Source organism: Acartia tonsa, chromosome 1 (assembly GCF_053477335.1).
Source record: "Acartia tonsa isolate MP-2025a chromosome 1, ASM5347733v1, whole genome shotgun sequence".
Taxonomy (NCBI): Eukaryota; Metazoa; Arthropoda; class Copepoda; order Calanoida; family Acartiidae; genus Acartia; species Acartia tonsa.
Window position 1 is genome coordinate 14,411,179 of NC_137260.1, and position 9,314 is coordinate 14,420,492.

Genomic DNA, 9,314 nt, shown 5'->3' on the forward strand with positions numbered 1-9,314 from the left:
ACTCTATAATCATTACTAGAATGTCCGTACGTCCATTTTAAACATGTTGATTTTTTTTACATTTTTAACAACAAATTAGTATCTGACCTAATTATCCGATTAGTCTAATTTTTGGTATACTGATTCCTGGGACAACAAAGTACAATATTAAAAGCGAAGCAACTCTATAATCAAGTCCTAAAAATGTAAGTATGTCCATAATCATTATCCTGTATCAAGCAGTTTTTCAACAAATTTACTTACAATTTTGCTTTGACTCTTATACATTCGCATTCTGATTATTCAGTTCTGACATTATACAAGTGTTAATGTCCGTTTGTCTTACTGTTTTAGAGCATCGCTTTTATGGATGTTGTCATCCTTGTTACTAAACAGATAAGGAAGATATAGTCCTACGTAGTAATATTTAGTTATTTAAGAGCAGCGCTAGAAGTATTTGTTTCTTTAGAAAGCCGCGCAACTTTTTAAAAAGTCTTTTTGAGGTGGTGACTGAACACTTCACGAATAATCCAGGCACGATACACAGATTACATTTAATTTTAACATCTTTATCATGCCGGTGTCCAATCACTTCTACAAAAGGTGTTAAAACTTCTTTGATTTGATTAAGTAAGAATCTCTCTGAACCGCTGAACCATTATGGTTCTCTTTGACAGTGAAACTTATCATAGGTCCTGGGGAGGTTTATAACTATTTTGGGGGATGGTACCACCGTCCTCCCAAGAAAATCACCTATGAAATATCTGATTTTTTTTTTTTTTTTTAATGTTAGAATGTTAGAGGGTCCCACCTACAAGTATTCCTTCAAGTGCCACTAGAGGCCTTTAGGATCATAGCCGCTAGTTATTTAATATGGGAGCAAAACATTCCTTTCTAAGTTTATTGAAAAAAATCTAATAAAAAAACACCCAAAAAATGGTTCATAGATAAGTCCTTCTATAGTTCCTTTTTTATTCTTTTATATCTTCTTTAATATAAATATCATTTTCTACATATTTTTCTCTCGTCGATATATTTTTGTTATGTTTGTTAATTTCTCGCCTACAATTCTCTTCAGTTGCTCAAGCATTACAACAAAAATAATACAAAAAAATCAAACATGCAAAGGACAAATATGACAAAATAATCTTCTTTTCTATTTGAAGCCCAATTAACAAAATATTTAATTATAATAGATGGGGTTAGATGATTAAAACACTGTCAATGGCCCTATCAACCTTACCCAGAATATAAAATGACAATTTTTAGAACAATAAAAATCAACATTAGAAACGCCAATGTTTCATAGCCGCAATTTGCAAATGTAAAGTGTTCAAATAAAATATAAAGATAAAAAAACTAATAAATTGGTTGCTTCATATTCACACCCAATTCTCTACCCTTTGCACAGGACATTAATTGTCTTAATGTAATTTAGCCTGCTATATATTTCTATTCAGAACTTACAGGTGTTTCTGCAATGAAAAATATATAATAAATATAAATTATATTTCTGAATAGCATATCCTAATTGGTCCAGTGGTTAGTTTGGTAATATGATTCATTCTGTGCCAATGTGTATGTGGTTGTTTGTATGTGTAGGTGTGTTATGAGAGTGCCTGATTTTATGTATGCAAACAACTTTAAATGTACTCTGTAAGACATACATTTACTTAGATTATAGAGAAGCAAAACTTCTAAAACAAATATCCAAAAAATGCTATCAATCAAAATTGCTAAACTATTCAACGGCCTTATGTGAACACCATCTAGCATCCTTAGCTGAAAATTTGTAGTATATTGCTCCTTTATCGCTTGAAAAGGAAATAAATGACTCAAGATTCAGATTTATACATCACCTTCCACCCAATATATAGACACATACATGTAGAACAGAGCATTATGAAGATTGATATTAAAATGGAACTTTTACATCAAATATTACCTAAGCTTTTTAGGTATAAAAGCATACAAATATCCAGGAAGAAAGTAGAAATTATCAAGTCTAATATTTATTTTGAAAAATTATAAAATAGACTAACATGTACATAATAACATTTCATAATCATTACGTTTAATAGTAAGAGAATGAGCATTATTAATTAACAACAGTTTGATAAAATATTAATGCTTTTGTTTGTCCGTAATGATCTCGCTAACAACTGAGTTCTCCATTTTAGAAAAGCTTTCCATAAGTCTCGAGATAATTTGAAAATCAAAATCTTGGGATGGTTTTAGAATGGTCTCCATCCCTTAGTTGCTAGGGGCGCAGCAGCAGGTTTAATGAAAACAATATAAAATATATGTGAAAATCAAAGAATTATAAATCCAAAAATAAAGAAAATTAAATGGTTTATGGAAAAGACAGAGGAAAAGAAATGAGTTTAGAGAGGTGATTTTTCATTACCGCATATTGTTACAACCGTAATGTATTACATAATGCAAAATTCACAATACCTTTTCAATTAGATGGGTTGTTATTTGTTTAATAATTCAATCAAAATATACTCAACATAACCTAACCTTACCTGAAGTTAAACAAAAAAAAGCGACAAATAACCTCCTTCTTCATATTTATAATTTATAAAAAATAATTGAAGAGACAAGGAACTTCGAAATTGTCGATTAGCGGAAGTGATGGGACTCAGTTTGAAAATGTGTTGAAATGATGCCGCATTTATGCTAATTTAATTGGAGTTTAAAGAGGTAAAAACAAAATTTACAAATTAAACTCAAGAAAATGATCAACGGGGAATTTTGGTTTTTATTAAAATCTTTGTTGAATTAAGAAGTATCCAGAAAAATTTAATATAACAATAAAGCATTATACAGTTAACAATTGTTAAAATGATTCGAGATATTTTAGTGCTTTGCTACTTATGCTTTTTTGTGTCACTTTCTTTTAATTTGTGATAAACTATTATTCAGTAGCTGTGCTGTTTTTACTTATAGATCCTAAGTATAAAACTTCATAATATTTAAAAATCTACATACATACTGAAACTAAATTTTACTCGGACATCAAGCTAAATTTGAGCATGCTTTTCATAAAGCACTTTGAATCCATTAGAGGCCTGCCTTCCATATTATTATTAGCATGAAAATATGTAAATGATAATGTAGTTTACCAATTATATGTGTGTATGTTGTTGTCATACACAGTGGCTTTAAAGTTAAATATTGTGCAAATTTTAAAAAAAATGCAAGTACCTTTTGTGATAGCAACATTATATTGTTCAAAATATATCCGTAATGGAAAAAAATTATGTATAGCATTAGACATACGTCAATATATTTACACTGTTAATTAATGCCCATTGACCTCCCCCTCCTATCCATTTTTCTGGAGGTTTATCTACATTCTCGATTGCTCCCTATAAACTAAGATCATTTGATAACACAACTTTTGTCTTTTTCTAGCGTATTGTAAGTTTATATAAAATGTTACATCAATCGCACAGACATGGTAGAACCCACCAAACATCTAACCATTTAATTCCATGAATTCACTTTCTAGACCATCGCTGTTTTTCTTAATAAATGTTTTGGGCTCAACTAGTGCAATACGACCAATCATTTGATTTCACAAGCTTTGTCCATTACTGGACCACTGTTAGTTTATCTTGGTTGATGTTGCGTCCCTCTGCGCGCAGATGGGGTGTGTCAGAAAGTTAATGTGAATACAATATATCTGAAAACAAAATTCCTTCCATACTTTAGTATATTAATCCTATTACATGAAGCAGTAGTAAGGTTTTCTTGTCTAAAGCTTAAGATTTTTTATCGAGCCCTCGTTTTTAGAGGAGCTTTCTAGAATGGTTTAAAGCTATTTCATGCCCCCTTCTTTCTTACCCTTTTTTTAATACAGAGCCCTAAGATGAAAATGACGCAGCAGATAGTTTGAAATAAAGTCATTTCTTAATGTAAAACATTCATAAAGATTTATAATTTTTGTCCGAAGAAAGAGATTTGGGCAAAATAGATTAATGTTTTTACTAATATTTGTTTTAATGTTAAAATATCATCACAATGTATCCACACCCCGCCTTTTACTAATTCTAAATCAAAATGTGTCATATTGATGGATTTATATTGTTGGACAAATTTTTCTAAACATGAAAATAGACGCGGCATTGATCTTTGTAAAGATAAGAAAACATATACATACATACTTTGTAGAACCATATATACATACATATATCTAAAAAGTTGAATTTACATAATTTTTAAAATTTTAGATGGAAAGTTAACTATAAAAATAGCTGAATCTATAGTATAATAGTACTGCCACAATTAATTTGTCAAAATTTAAAACATTTATTGATAAACCTTAAGTAAACCCTTTTAGGCTTTAACTGTTTTCACCCCTCTTCCATAAGCTACTGAATAGAAGCGAAGATTTTCAATAATTAGGACCAGAAGTCACAACTTCAATTGTTAATCTTGCAAATATTTTACCAAATTAGATTTCAAGATATGAAATCAGGAGAATATTTTCTAGGTTTACATATTTTATACTTTTTAAAAGCAAAGCTTTTTATAATTAGGTTCGGTCCGTACGTCCGTCCATCCGTCCGAGACAGATAGCTTTTTTCGTAGAATTGTCCTATTGATTTCACTTTGCATGATGATTCCTGTAGTAGTTACGTACGATTTATGATCATTACTAGAATGTCCGTAAGTCCATTTCAAACATGTTGATTTTTCTACTTTCTTAACAACAAATTTTTATGTGATCTAATTATCCGAATGATCTGATTTTTGGTATATTGATTCCTGGGAATTTTGCTTCGACTGATATACATTTATATTCTGATTATTCAGTTCTGACACTATACACGTGTTAATGATCGTTTGTCCTACCGTTTCAGTGCTTAGCTTTTATGGATGTTGTCATCCTTATTTAACAAAATATACTCAGATTAAAGATTAAAATGAAATTAGTTAACTTAAGGATATAAGGACATAAACGAATTAAAAATATTTTTTGAAAACTTTCCCTTTTAAAAAAGGACTTACAAGCCTTTCTTGAAACGGTTAGATTTAGATAACTTTGTATTGATAAAGTTCTTAAACAAGGACAATTATTTTTATAATTCATAAGCAATAAGAATTAAATATCATATAAATTTTAGATTAGTTTTAGGATAGACAATTTAAATTATATTCAATAATAAAAAATATTTTATAAATAAAAAAATTATGAATTTAATACATAACTACAATTATTGAAATTATATTTTTTGAGCATTGTAAATTTACGGACATGAGAACAACGCTAGTTATAAAGTAGCTTTTCTTCCTAAAAATAATAGAATAGGTTGTTTTAGTTGAATTCTAATAGACAGACGGACGTCAATGCCCTAGTCAAAGAGTAGCTATTCTATTACAAAGTGTCGGTAGTATAGTTTGGAATTAGGCCTTAGGGGATGGGTCACAGTAGTTAACATATACCTCTACTGAACATATTTTTAGAAACGAAGTCAGTTAAAATTAACAGTCTAACCGTATCACTTATACGTTAATGCAGGAATGTCAGATTCTCAAACTAAGCATGATTTCTGTAATAGTTAGTTAGGAAAAATTTAGAAAGCGTAGCAACTCTAAACTAATTACAAAAAGGCCAGATCTCCATTTTAATCAAGTATATTTTTGGCACAAATGAACCTAACTCTCTCTTTCAATAAAAATGCAACCATTTTTAAATTAATCATGTTTTTTTACTTTGTATTAAGTCAGTAGAGGATCCAAAAATAGTTGACAGAAATAAAGGCTTAAAGACTTGAGTCTCGTAAAGATTATTGATATCTCTACCAAAAATTTTAAGTTAGCAATAAAACCTCTAAAAAGGAAGATAAAAGATTTGTGTTCTATAAAAACAGCAAAATCTTTTTAGCTTTTTTTCTAGTTATTAGAAAAGGATCACAATTGATTGATCTTTATACACAATTGGTGTTTGTCTAATTTTAGGCACATAATAATAAGAAATAATTTGCATATTTTCGACATATTTTTAAAGAAGCTAAGATATTAACGTTGACATTAAATCATTAAAAAAATAAATTAATTATCTTACACTATACCTATAATGATATTATCATCATGGGTTAGTTTTTATCCTAAGATTTAATATGAAAGTAAAAGAATAGAGGGAGCACGAGCTATGTGTAACTCTGTGTAAATTTGTATTGAAATTTATTTAGGATTGTGTGAACACTTTTGACAACACGAGACAACCTTTTCGCGGCTTTGTGTCTCTTTTTCAAAACAGTTTTTTGTGATCTATTGTTTGTAATTTTTTGTCCTTTACATCACATTAAACTCTTTTTAAAATGCAATGCTTTTCATAAAAGCTTTGTATGTCTGTCCGTAAGTCTCTAACGAATAGCAATTAGTAACGTTAGAATCATCCTATGGAATTCAAACCATTCCAACCACGAAGATTCTTGTATGAACCATAACGTTAAAACCATAGCGACTTTATACAAATTTCCATTGATTACGTACGTCCATTTAAAACACGATTTTTCAGTTAAAATGTGTTATTAGTTTATGAAATATGGATTCCTGGTACAATTAGATACAATTGTGAGAGTGTAGCATTCATGTACCTACTTTAACAATAAGAATTCTGTAATGAAGTAAATTTATAAAAGAACAAATCTGATTTCTTATATCTTTAGACTTTTAAGTAGATTTTGATATATCCAGAGCCCCTTAACTCAATTCTTGAAAACATTTTTAAAAGCGAAGCTTTTCTATAATTAGGGTCGGTCCGTCCGTCCGTACGTCCGTCCGAGATAGATAGCTTTTTTTATAAAATATTTCAGATTTGTTGAACTTCGCTTTTGTGAAAGGATCCATCCTTACTACAAAATAAGTCCATCTTTTCTTACTATTAACTTTTTTTCTTTTGAAAATTGATTGATGTTTTAATTGATGCTATTCAGAGATGAAAGAATAAAATTGACCTTCTTTATTATCATTAAACAATAAAATAAACTATATTGTGTAATTCTAAAATAAAAATAAATGTATTGGTAGTTTCCCACAAAGTGCTTAGTCGAGCTAGAGAGCTCCCAATTTTTTTCGTTTGTTTGTTCATTACTTTGGACTAATTTAATTTCAAATGTAAAAGAGTAGGGTTCTAGTGCTCGATACGCACTTTAAGAGAAAGCCTCAATGTACTTTTTACAGGTTGGATGGTATTGTTCAAAAATACATCAAAACTTTCGTTATATTTAATAGCTCTATCTTTTTTCAATTGCTAAAATTAATAAGCACAGCTAATCTTCATATCTGTTGATCTGTATTTTAAGACTTCGATGACCAAAATAACCGACTAAGTTATCCATTTTAGGGAAGCTTGATACCGGGAAGGTTTGGGGCTATTTTATTTCTATATTTAAGTCATAGCATTGTTTGAGGCTATTTTTTTTCTCTCCTTACCCCTTCGATTACAAATATGCCAGGGACGCAGGCAATTAGTAAATTATGCGTAATAAGTATAAATTAAAGCTTGTTTACTTATGTCGGTCCTTACAAAAAAATTACAATACTTTTAGCTCTGAACATTAATTAATTATTTCTAGGACAATTAGGCACAATTTTGAAGCGTAGCATCAATAAAATCAAGTATTGAAATATTAGTAATTCTATCTAAATTATATTTGACTAATTTTGTTATATATTTGCATTTTCAATATTTGAGGAGCTGTCATTCTATATAAGTTAATGTGCGTTTGTTTGATTGTCCTGATTTGTTAAGCTGCGCTTGTATAGATGTAGTCATCCTTGTTGATTTTATAATAGACATCTACATATGACACTTAAAAAAGTGGGAAACGCTCGAAAATCAGTGCTTTCCTTAAATGTAACTATCGAGCTCGACTAGGCAATTTGAGGGAAATCGCCTAAAAATCATTAAAATCAAACGTGTACTCGATTTTTGGGCACATTCCAATCTTCATAACAATTAGAATCCATATGAGGGAAGTGTGTTTATGGGGGGGGGGGGGTGATATGTATCCCTGATTACATGGTAAATATTTCCGGGGGCTCTTCACACCCCTTTAACTTCCGGTTTGTGCGGCACTCCGGGTGGCCAGCGGGATATAAATAGGCCAGGGTGTTCATACAATATATATAAACCAGGGATATTGCAAACAAAGATAAACATTTTGCGTTTCCCTATATAAAGCAATGAAATGCAAGTTTGGAAAATATTAGATTTTATATTAGAAGTAAAAGGCAAATGAGTTTTCATCAGAAAGATGCATATTAGTTTGTATTTTATTTGTGTCATTCCAAGAATACTCTAGGCCCCACCATAGGGAAATGAATCCTTCCGACATTGCAATCGGAATAGCATCGGATATGGTTCGGGGAGGTTATTATGATTTCAAGAAAGGGTTTGATTATTTGATTAATGGGATACCCATGGGGAGGTTTGGCTCCTGGGAAAATTATTATTATTATTAAAAGTACAATTAATGTAATGGTGTAACAAGGACAATTATGTCCATAAAAAACGATGTAATAACAAAGAAATAATAACCACATTTTTAGCACCTTTAAAACCTTTTTCAAAAGGGGTACTTTCCTTTTTTTTAAAATCACTTAACCTAACCAAAAATAAGTATAGTTCCTTTCGTGTTTGGTCCATAATGTCTAATTTGAAAGATTTTATAACACATACATGTACAGTATACCATTGTTATAAATCAAATTCGCTTGTAAAAGTGGTTAAAATTCAAAATGTTCAGTTTCGATTCCAAATGAGAAATAACACAAAAAATATTTTCTTTTTTTTGTGTCAGCGAACATTTTTCTGATCTTTAAACTAAACTAAAATTTGTTTTAGGTTACTAATGCGTTTTTTTTTATTTGGGTAATTATAATTTTCAAAATCAAATTACCACGAAAAGATTAATTATACAAAATTGTTTATTCCAAGAAAATTATGGGATGTGTGTCTGTGTTGACTTCAGAGAATTTGTCCATTGAAATGATTTCTTGTGATTGCTTTCATGATAATTAACAACTTCTTTTTCAAGTTTACAAGTAAATCAAACAAATTTTTAAACCATAGTTTAAATTTGATATGCATGTTTTTTGAGAATTTGTTTTTACCGTTCGTGTGTTTTTACTATTTACAACATGGAAAAATTGATTATCTTATTATCTGTCAAGAAATTAGAACCAACTACAATTAAAGCTGCCAATATGGTGGCTGAAAGAAAACACAGTTGCCACTTTTATTTTTATCCGCCATCAAACCACAGCATAGCAGTCGCAGCTGCCAACAATGCAGCTATAAAAGCAACGGTGGTCAT